The 11,371-nt window shown below is 52.8% G+C and overlaps 1 protein-coding gene across 3 annotated transcripts in view; it reads right to left on the reverse strand.

The window, feature by feature from the left end:
* Klhl26 (kelch like family member 26) overlaps positions 1-11,371 on the reverse strand; it is a 25,311-nt gene that overhangs the window by 8,226 nt on the left and 5,714 nt on the right. The window contains exon 1 of one of the 3 annotated variants that reach the window (XM_026777757.1): positions 6,717-6,813. The exons of the other annotated variants lie outside the window; for them this stretch is intronic. The gene's annotated coding sequence lies outside the window, so the exon portion shown is untranslated. Of the gene's footprint in view, positions 1-6,716; positions 6,814-11,371 lie in introns of those variants that run through there. 3 annotated transcript variants of the gene reach the window in all.

The raw sequence follows: 11,371 nt of genomic DNA on the forward strand, positions 1-11,371 counted from the left end.
GAAAACCCAAAAAAAAAAAATAAATAAATAAATAAATAAATAATAAAATAAAATGCAGGGGTTGGAGGGATTGCTCAGTGGCTAACAGCAATGGCTGCTGCTCTTGCAGAAGACACAGGTTCTGTTCCCAGCACCACACAGAGGTTCACAACCATCTGTAACTCCAGTTCCTGGGGATCTGACACCCTCCTCTGGACTTCACAGGCACTGAACACATGTACACAGACTTTCAGGCATGCCAAACACATATATATCCATCAATAAATAAATGAATAAGTGGGGCTGGAGAGATGGCTCCGAGGTTAAGAGCACTGACCGCTCTTCCAGAGGTCCTGAGTTCAATTCCCAGCAGCCACATGGTGGCTCACAGTCATCTGTAATTTGATCTGGTTCCCTCTTCTGGCCTGCAGACCGAACACTGAATAAATAATAAATAAATTTTTAAAAAATAAAAAATAAATGAATGAGCAAATAAAGGATGAAGCAGAGGTTGGGAGCCGAGGGCTAACAGGAAAGGAAGTGGTGCCCTGAGAGGGCACTGGGTGCCCGCAGGAGCTCAGGCCTAAACAGGGCCACACTGAGCCTTCCCACCTACAAAGGGATGTCACTTAGAACCTGTGACAAATGAAACAAATGGAACCTGCAACCCCACAGACAACAAAACTCACATACTTAAGTTCCTACGTCATGATGCATCTATGTGGAACCCCTAACCTACTTTTCGTCATCTCCACACAACACCACGCCTAGTGAGATCTGCATGTGGTGTGTGCAGCTGTCACCGTGCACTCTGTGAGGACTAACAAGGCAGGAGCCTAGCTCCACGGTGCCCAAAGTGTCGACATCCTTCTCACCCAGGGCTGGACCGTGCACTAGGGGCGTGATAGTCACAGGACTGAGCACAGCCCTGACTGGCAACACAGGCGGGGACTGCCACAGTCGTCCTGGTAAATAGATATGCTGTCACTGCCTTCAGAATGGCTTCTGTCTCTGCTCTGAGATTAGCACTGCTCGGCCATGGCCACAAAGCTGGGCAGCAGTTAATGCAGAGGCTCAGTCAAAGTACAGAGAACAAGAAACTGGGTGCTCAGCCATAGACAGGACATCTACACCCCACACTCTCTAGACTTAGGGAACATTGTGGAAGGGGGTGGGGCAGAGAAAATGTGAGAGCAGAGGATGGGAGGAGGACTGAAGGGCTGTCCCTGCACATAGCATGGTGACTGCACTCAGGAGCCACTGGGGCCAACAGCTCACCAGCGGGCTCCAGTAACTAGACGCAAATGTGCATACACATAAGGCGGGAGGGGATGGGAAAATTGGGGGATGCACAAGATCACAACATGTATGAAATTATCAAAGATAACTTATTTTTTTTAAAGAGCCAGGTGGTTGTAGTGCACGCTTTTAATCCCAGCACTTGGAAGGCAGAGGCAAATGGATCTCTGTGAGTAGCCCGATCTATACAGTGAGTTCCAAAACAGCTAAAGCTGTTACACAGAAAAACCCTGTCTCGAAAAACAAAAAACAAAACAAAAGATTAAATAAAAGGTTTTTTAAAACTGGGAAGCCTAGAGCCTGTGTGTGTAACGTGGACCCATTCTTCTTCAAAGATGGTTGGTTGCCTGCCTTGAGGATATAGGCGTAGGGCGGGAAGGTGCTCAGGGCATAGCTGGTGTGAGCCAGCCCATATTCTCACTGGTGAGAATGGCCTGGGTGGGGAAGGAAGGCCCAGTGCCTCCTCTCCTGAGTCCTCTGTTGTCACCTTCCTTGAAAACAAAGGTGGGACCCAGAGTTGAGATGACTCTGCAGGTGACATTGCTTGCCACCAACCCTGACAAGCTGACAGTCCCTAGGCTCCTCATAGGACAGACTGTCCTCTGACTTCTGCAAGTACACAATGTAAGGTGTGCACACGCACACACAGAGGCAGGAGGAGGAGAAAATTAATGTAATTAATTTTTTTAAATGGGAACCCAGAGAGGTGATCAGAGTCTAGGTCCCCCGAGGAAACGGATGGGCATGAACCTCAAAAGCAGAGGCAGCAGACATGGCTAGTGGCACCTCTGGTCTTCTGGTCTCTGCAGCTGGTCCCCAGGCATTAGCAAGTCCCTGCCATGACTACTATGTCCCTCCTGGCTGAGCTGCCCTGTGGTACTCCCAGCCCTCTTTGTGCACAAAAGTATAGCTCAGCCAGAGCAGGGATGACTAATGTCACCTCTGCCAGCACCAGGGCCAGCTCTGGGAGGAGGGACGACCCATTACTCAGAACAATTCTAGACAGTGGGCAGCCGCATGGTGGGGCCCCCTGAGCCACTCTGAATCTCCAGACAGCCACTCGAGTCATGGTAGTCGGCCCATGAGTCATCAGAGCCAGTGCGTCAGCAGCCCTGGACCGGACAGTCTCTAGAGGCCACTCACCACCCACCCTGGCTGCACCTCAGAGTAGCCTCACATTCCATCTCAGGCCTGGCCCAGCCCCAGCCATCCCGCCATCCCCCTGCCTCCATGTTCCCTCCACTACTGACTGCCGAAGGCACCCAGGCAGAGTGCAAGCCTGTGCTGCACACAGGCTCACACCCAGGCCATCCAGAGTGTGCACAGCCCTGAATAGGTGCATGGCCCTGAGAAAACTACCTGTTTGGGGACCCAGGTGTGGGAACCCTACTCTGCAAGGGTTCTCACCTCCAATCCTGTTCTAGGGATAGTGAGTCAGAGCAGGCAGCTAGAGGAAGTGACCCACAAGCCCTGCCACACCAACTGTGGCAAGCCACCCTAGTGACTGGAACCTACAAGAGCATTGAGAGCTGGAAGCTGGCAGGGGACATGGCCTTGTCCCTGAGACCAGTTTTCCAAACCCCAGAATCATTTTCAGAACATCCAGAAACAGTCAAGAACAAGAAGGAATTTCATGGAAACATTTCTTTGGGGTTTAGTAAAATCCTTTCCCACCCCCGCAGAGTGCAGCCCGCCGCCTCACACACCCTGTTCTGACGCCGGTCCCTGCTCCCCCAGCCCGGCCACTTCTACTTTCAAAGCCAATTTCACTTTTATTGTCCATGTGGCTCACTGGAGCAGACACGGCTGGCTGGCTCATGCGCCGGCCGCACACTGCTGCCCCACCCTTGGTCTTCCAAACATGAGTGGGGGACAGAGCTTCAGGGAACAGTGTAATGTCAGGCTGGCCACCACAAACCAGCAACAGGGCCCTGGAGCATCTTCAAGACCATCCCCAGAGAACCTGGATGGGCAGGGATGAACACAGTGGCTTGTAAGCACTGGGGACATCAGAATCTTGAATGAGGGGAGCCTGGGTTCAGGCTCTGTGGAACCTCTCGCCCTGTCCAGCCATCCTCAGACCTTTGCACAGAGCTGGTGCTAGGCTTCCCCAGGGCCCTGTGATCCCATGAGCTAGCAAATGTCCTTCCTTTAAAAAAAGGGAAACTGCTGGGCAGTGGTGGCGCTCGCCTTTAATCCCAGCACTCAGGAGACACAAGAAGGCAGATCTCTGTGAGTTCAAGACCAGCCTGGTCTACAGAGTGCATTCCAGGACAGCCAAGGCTACAGAGAAACCCTGGCTCAAATAAACGAATGAATGAATGGAAACTGAGGTATACGGACGTCTCCTAGTTTTCAGTACACCATCTTCATGTCCACACAGCATTCTGTCACCAACATTCCAGTGGCTCTTGCCCCAACTACCAAGACAGAGGGTGTAGAGCTCTGTGGGGTCCAGCACACCCACCCCATCCTGCTGCCATAGCTACCCAATGTTCCAGCTACAGGATCGACTCACTGTGCTCTGGCACCAGACACGCAAGTCAGTGGCCCCCACTCTCACTCATGCCAGCAAGTCCTCCCCTGGGACGCCATGGCTCCTGGCCCACAGCCTGCTCCCTCTTCCTGCAGTGGCAGCCCTTTTCTTTTGGGCTCACCTCTAGCGGGGCGGAGGGGTAGGCTTGCTCCAGGATGGCATATGAGAAAAGAAAGCCAGAACTTGGGAGGGGCGACAGAAGTCCCTTAAAAGGCCAGCTGAACATGGGGACGTCAGGCTCACCAAGCATCTTTCCCGCTGAAGATTGTGTCTGGGCTGCGCCTGAGGACTGCAAGGGCTCAGGCAAGGCGGGAGTGTGTCCTGGACTGGGAGGCACTTCCTTGAAGAACCAGCACCAGACCCCAAGGACTTCTGGGAATGAAGGGTGCTGTTCCCAGTGGCCCTGCCCAGCGCCAGTTCAACCATATAGCAGGGCGAGCCAGAGCCCCTGCCTCCTGGGAAACAAGTGGGGCAGGGACTCCAGGAATGGAGTGCCAGAGGGAGGACATGCCCCACATTTGCCAAACTCAGCAAGGAGGGGTTGTGCTTTAGAAAGCGGCCCGAGGAAGATATGCGGTATTGGCCTTCCATCTTCCTGAGCAGTGTCAAGTCCTCTGTCCACAGCTTGTTATCTGGACCCACAGCTGGATCACAATACTTGGTGTCACCTTAAGAATGCCCTCCACACAGGGACACACTCGGGAGGCAGAGTGGGACGTGTAGTCCTGACTGGCTCACTCACAGTCCGGGAACACTCTGAGGCACAGAGAGACTCACACAGCCAACACAAGGACCCCTCACCAGTTCAGGTCCTAGCTCCCACAGCCTGACAGGCAGGTGCAGAAAGTCACTGAGATGCAGCTGGGAGGTTCCAGGTTCCAGAGCTGGCCCACTCCCCACAGCCAGGTTGAGTTGGGGCAAAGCTCCGGAGCCAGAGGGGGCAGAGCACCCAACTTCACCCCAGAGGGAGAAATGCAATGGACCCCCACTAGGCACTCCATCACCTCATGAGGAATGGAGGCCTCTGCAGACGAGGGAAGAGCCTGTCAATCACCTGCTCCCTGCAGAGCTTCATCTGTCTGCTCCTAGCCTGGCTGATGTCCACCCCACAGTGAAGGAGCTGGGCAATGTTAGCCTCTTGGACAGTGGGTGGCAAGGCAGATGGGTGGGTGGGTGGGTGGGTTGGAAGGTTGGTGAACAAGTGCCTAGGTAGTAAGCACTCCTCTGTGTACCCGTTTCTAAGCATGGCCTTAACACCCTCACACATTAGCAGATGGTCAGCTCCCCTACCTGCAGCTGCTTACAGCGAGCCCTGCTACTCCATCTCCATATGTAGTCAGTCTCGCCCCTCATAGTTCAGAGAAGTGCCTTGCCAAGGGCCAGTCCCTGGAACCCTCTCCCACTACCCCATCTGGGGTGGAAGACACCAACAAGCTGGTTACCCTTGGCAGCAGAGATGAGGCACCAGGCCACTCAGGCCAGAACCAGCCTGGCAGCTCAGCCCAGGACCTGACTACAATCCAGCAGCCAATCTCTCCATTTTGCAGATAGATGTCTAAATCAGCTCTTTCCCACTCAACCTCCTCTCCTACACTTTCCTGTGGTGGGGACCCCAGCCCACTCTCCTCTGCCCAAGAGGATCAGGCAGACTTACTCCTTGCCTGGCCAACAAAAGTGTCCTGGAACCCTGACCACTGTGACTGATGAGATGAGGGAGTGGTCCGCCTGAGCCAATCAGAACCTTCCTAGGATGGCTGGATTCCTCCTTCCTTTCTTTTTTGCCCCAAGACAAGGTGTCACTGTAGCCCTGGATGTTCCGGAACTCTGTTCTGCAGACCAGGCTGGCCTTGAACTCAGAGATCAGCCTGCCTCTGCTTCCTGAGTGCTAGGATTAAAGGTGCATGCCACCACTGCCTGGCATTACCTGGAATTTCTGGTACCTCCAGAAGGAAGTTCTCTTTCCCCTGCAGAGTTGCAAGGTTGGAGGGGTCGCAGAGGGAACAGTTTCTCTGAGATTCCTCAAGGGTGTGCACAGACATGTGTCACGGCATGCATGTGAGGATCCTGGGCAGAGCACAACAGCAAGGCCCACTGAGTGCTGAGCCGTCCTGCTGACCAAGAGGGTCGCCTTGGGACAGGTCCTGTCAGGTGCCTTGTTCCATCGCTGTCTACTAGATTCCTCTGTCTTACTGAACCCTGAAGTAGGCTGCAAACAGCCAGCACCAGTGTCCTCTTGTCTATGCTAGGAGGCCAAGCTGATGGCAAGTGGGCAGCAGCTTTGCCAGGACAGCTTGCTCCACTCAGGTCACCAAGAAGCTGCATAAATCCCGACAGGCTGGCAACACTGACCCACATCCTCCTGGAGTGTTGAAGGCGATGAACAAGGGGTAGGTAGAATCTATGCAGTGATTCCTGTGGACCAGGGACATCATCTACCACACACATGGGGACATTGGCACATGAAGAGGGATATAGACAGGAGACAGAGCGTGACCAGCAGTTTTCCCACAATGCAGCACACAGCGGCTGCTGAGGCGGGTGGAGAAGCTGCTTGAGGGCCTTAGTGGCTCTTTAGATGCCTGTCACCTGACAGCTACCCCACCCAGCCCAGTTCTGACCACTGGGGTAATGGAAGATTCCAGGAGATTCCACATCTCCGCTCTTGCTCTCTGCTTTCAAGCTGGGCTCAAATTCTCCCGTCCCTTGGAGAGCAGGCTCCGGATATCCAGGCCAGACACCCCGCCCGGTTCCTGGCTTTGACCCCTGTGGAATTTCATGGCTGTGGTGTCAGAAAACATCTTCAGCCTCATCCTTGAGTGAACCCCCCACCTCCACTAGGCCCTTTAAAAGCTGGAAGGTCGCACCCTGCAGGCTGAGAGAGCTCAATTCCAAAAGTACTTACCCTGCAGGAGAAGTTAAAGCTCTGGCTGCTCCTGGACACAGTGGACGCCCAGCCCTAAGCAGCTGAGCATGAATGGGGATGCACAGGACACGGGAAGCAGTGCTGGGAAGGGCGGTGTAGAAAGGGCCAGTCCAGGGTTAACAAGTGTTAAAGAGAGCCAGTCTGCACAGCTGCACAGCAGCTACCAGAGCAGGGGGGTCCTCCGCCTGGGGACTCCAAGGCCCCCACCTCCACTGCAGGCAGCTGGACTGCTCGGCTGCCTTCACTTCCAGCTAAGAGAAGGCTGTGCAGGGCTGCTCTCCCTGTTGATTCCCTAGACCCTATTTCCAAATAAAGGATGATGCCTCTCGGCCCACTGACACACTGCCAAGGTCCTGGTTGCAGGTGCACATGCCCTAGAAGACATAAAACATGATTGGGCAGTTTAGGGATACAGAGGCCATCAGCAGCTAAGGGCAGGAAGAGGCTCTGCTGTGAGAAGCTGGGAGGCTCAGCGGCACCAGGCAAGCGTGTGATCCTAGAAAGGTTCTTCTGGCCCAAGTTAGAGACGATAATTTATAACCAGGCCAAGGGTTTGGGCAGGGCGGTGGGCAGCGAAGACTCAATGGCTGGGGCTCTCCCTAGGGTAGCTGCTAACTTCTTTTGCATGGAATGGCAGTCTTAGGGCTGGAAGAAGTCTCTGCCTCCCCAAGTTCACTGAGCAGAGAGAGCCCAGGGGCTTTTCTGGAAAAGCCAAGATTATGAGCCCAGGCCCCATGCCACCTCTGTCTATGAGACCCTTGGAGATGGCACAGCTGCTCCAGGTCAGAGTCTCAGCCTCCCACACATCCTGAAGGCATATCTTCATCTTCCAACTCCTAGCCCCTGACTTTGTGGAAACCTGGGAGCCTATGGCCCACACCCTGCTCAGTGCATTAGTGCCCAGTGCCACACATTAGTGGCTCCCAAGCCCACTCTGTCCCAGGCCCAGAGGCCTTCAAAAACAGCAGGTTCTGAGTGGGCACTGCTCTGACTGTCTCTTTCTCCGCTGCTTACACCTGGTCTACAGGAGGTCAGAGATACCCAGGGATACCCTTAGCGGGTTAGGCGTCAGTTAAACTGAGAAGCCATCGGTGCTGAGAGGAGTTTCCCAATGTCACCATCCCTACCTCAGGGCTCCACAGTCCCGGGGCTCCCCTATCCCTATGCTCTGGTGAAAAAAAAAATGACCCAGGTAAAGAAGGGGCCAGCAAACTGTCAGGGCTTCATGCCAACAGGGCACTGGCCGCACTAACAAAATCTTTCTCAGGTTAGGCATAGTAGTACACACCTTTACTCCCAGCACTTGGGAAGCAGGTGGATCTCTGAGTTTGAAGTCAGTTTGGTCTACATGGAGAGTTCCAGGACAATCAGGGCTACATAGTGAGACCCTCTTTTAAAAAGAAAAAAAAAAAAAGCAAAATAAAAAACCTCAAGCCAATCTTTCCAGTAACCATGCCAATGACAAGGAGGTTATTCCTGGTGCTCCCAGCCCGCCATAGTCCAAGCTGCATGTGTCCTGTGTGGCTGTCTACAGCACAGCTCCTACCCTGTGATGACCACAAAGGCCAGCCAGTCCAGCCTACAGGACACAATGGCTGTGCTCCCAGGTGGTCCTCACTCCTGGTCCACCTGACTACAACATGGTGAATGATGCCCAGGCACTCAAGGAGCCTGTGGAGAAGCAGCAGGCAGGATGACAGGATGGGCAGCATGTCCTATGAGTGGACAACCCTAGTCCCTCCCATGCCTGCATGGCCCCAAAGGGCCAAGGGTATTGGCTTCTAAAGTGGCAATGCCTTGCCTGCTATCCCTCTGTGGGGGCCACAGTGACTCAGAGTCTCCCTAGCATTGGGAAGAACCAGCCTCCTTAGATGGCTTGGCCTTGGTGGGAACATAGAGAACATTTAGAGAAGCCTGGTTCACTGAGCCATGACAAGCATTCTGGCTACCACTTCCCATGTTCCTGTCCTCCAAATGAGGCCAGAGGCCAAGTGGCAGAGTTCTCATGGCCATGTGACATCCGTGTCTTTACAGCCCTGGTGGCTCAGACCTCAGTTCCCTCGAGGAGAGGCTGGCTGAGACTCAACCTGGAAGGAGGTCTCTCAAAACAAGTACTCTTTGTTTCCTGGGCCAGGCTTTGGCCTCCTCTCTGCTTGCCACCAGCTTGGTGGCCGTGCTGTCCACTGGGCTTCAACTCAGACATTATGACAGACTCCGCTAGGCAACAGAACGGTTTGTTGCTCCCGAGAGACAAGGAAAGGGAAGCAAGGCTGTCCTCCCGCAGTCAAGAGAGAAGTTACAGCAGACAAGTTATATAACGGAAGGGGTAGGTATGGGTCCAAGGCCCTGAGCTGCGTCAACATGACATGGTAGGGAACACAGATGTCACCCCAACAGCCAGCTGACATCAGCCTTCTTAGGCAGGTGAGGACATGGCTTGACAGGGTGCAGAGCTGTTCGAGAGATGGTGACATAGTCAAGGCCAGTGTCCCTGTTCCTGGGGATTTCAAACTGTCTCCCCAGAAAAACCTGATTCCATGGAGGGACGTGGCCAGGCTGAAAACAGTTGCCCATAGCAGACACTGACCAACCACAAGGCCCTCTGAGAGAGGACAATCACCAATCACACCAGTCACTAGGTGCCACATGAACACTGTCCCATCACTCTGCACAGAACCCCACTACTGTGCACACAGTCCCATCAGCATGGCACCACCCTACTGGTCTACAATGAAAGGCTCCAATCCAGCAAAAGACTGAACAGCCTGCAGCCACAGCCGGGAGAACCAAAGTGTTCTCAATGGTGCTTCCATGGCAGGCCAGCTTCTAAAAAGGAATGCGTATCGGGCAGAGTCTGGCACAGTGTCCCCACAGCTCTCCTGCCCTGCCCTGCCCTGCCCTAACGATGCTGTAGGTAGACACTGCAAGACAGCCCTACAGAGCAGAGCAGGCGCTGTCTCCAGCTCTTGCAGAATGGAGACAGACAAACATCTTTACTTATGAATTACTAGACTCCGGGTGTTAGCTTAGTTTAGTTCACTTCTGGTTTTGCTACTCAGTATGAAACCTGGGCTTGCTGCATCCTAAGCATGCCCTCTACCACTGAGCAGTCCCTCGGGTACATTTCCCTGCCCTTCCCTTTTGTGTCTCTCTCTGAGTTCAGGCAAGCCTGAAATTCACTATGTAGCACAGACTGGCCTCAAACTTGAAGTAACCAACCTTCCTAAATGTTAAATTACACGTGTCATGACAGTACCACTTTCAGCTGAGACAGTTAGAAACAATGACAACCAACACAAAAATGAGCAAAGTCCACCAGGCGATGACAATACAAATAAAATGGTGACCAGCCACATACTGGAATATCGTTTGATCGTGAAACGGTGACAGCCACATACTGGAATATCGTTTGATCTTGAAACGGTGACCAGCCACATGCTAGAATATTATTTGATCATGAAACAAACAAACAAAAACCTCAAGACTAGAAATAGAAGCAAACAGACGACAGTTCTGGGGTATACAGCAAGTCCCTGCTAAGGGAGATAGAGGAGGAAGGGATGGAGGAAAGAAAGGAAAAAGAGGAGGGAGAGGAGAGAGGGGAAGGGAGGGGAGGGGAGGAGAGAGGGCAGGAGAGCATAGGAATTTTGTCACCTCACACAATCCATCAGTGTGTAATGTCCAGACAGGTAATTCCAAAGAGAGGAAGCAGGGCTGCCAGGCTGGGGAGGGGACTGGTGGGGTCTACATACGTGTATATCTCTCTGTGGATGCGCTAAACGCCACTGTCTACTGAGAAGGGTAGACTTTATGTTACACAAGTTTTACCTCAAAAAGATAAAAACCTAGGTAAGTTTGGTGGCATATACCTGTTATCCCAAAACCACAGAGATGGGGGCAAGGGGATAAGGAATTCAAAGTCAGCCTCAGTTACATATCCAGAGTGAGGGCAGCCTGAGCTACACCACACTGCCTGAAAAAAAAACTGAAACAAAACAAAAGCTGAGGGGTTGAAGGTGGCTCAGTCAGAAAAATGCCTGCCACACAAGCACGAGTTTAGGTGGCCAGTGCCCATATTAAAAACACAGAAAAACCAGCCAGGCACAGAGCTGCATGCCTGTAACTACAGCACTGGGGAAGAAGACAGTGATCCCAGACTCAGGGACAGACTCTGTCCGAAACAAAACGAACCCTCTCCAGACAATCACCAAAGAGGTAAGGGGATAAAGGAGGACACTTGACACTGACCTCTGACCTGGCACACACACATATACTACAAATACACAAACAAACCAAGAAATGCCATGGAGATGACTCCGTAGGTAAAGGCACTTGATGCCAAGTGTGACAACCTGAGAGAACTGCCACCAACAGTTTTAGCTGCACCCCCATGGGCATCTGCTTTCTCCTTGACATATCTAGAACTGGGAACTCCATCAAAAGACTTGTCTGGAGGGGCTGGAGAGGTGGCTCAGAGGTTAAGAGCACTAGCTACTCTTCCAGAGGTCCTGAGTTCAATCCCCAGCACCCACATGGTGGCTCACAACCATCTATAATAAGATCTGATGCCTTCTTCTGGCGTGCAGACATACATTCAGGCAGTACATTGTATATGTAATAAATAAATAAAACTT

Source organism: Microtus ochrogaster, unplaced genomic scaffold (genome assembly GCF_000317375.1).
Source record: "Microtus ochrogaster isolate Prairie Vole_2 unplaced genomic scaffold, MicOch1.0 UNK81, whole genome shotgun sequence".
In the NCBI taxonomy this organism is placed as follows: domain Eukaryota; kingdom Metazoa; phylum Chordata; class Mammalia; order Rodentia; family Cricetidae; genus Microtus; species Microtus ochrogaster.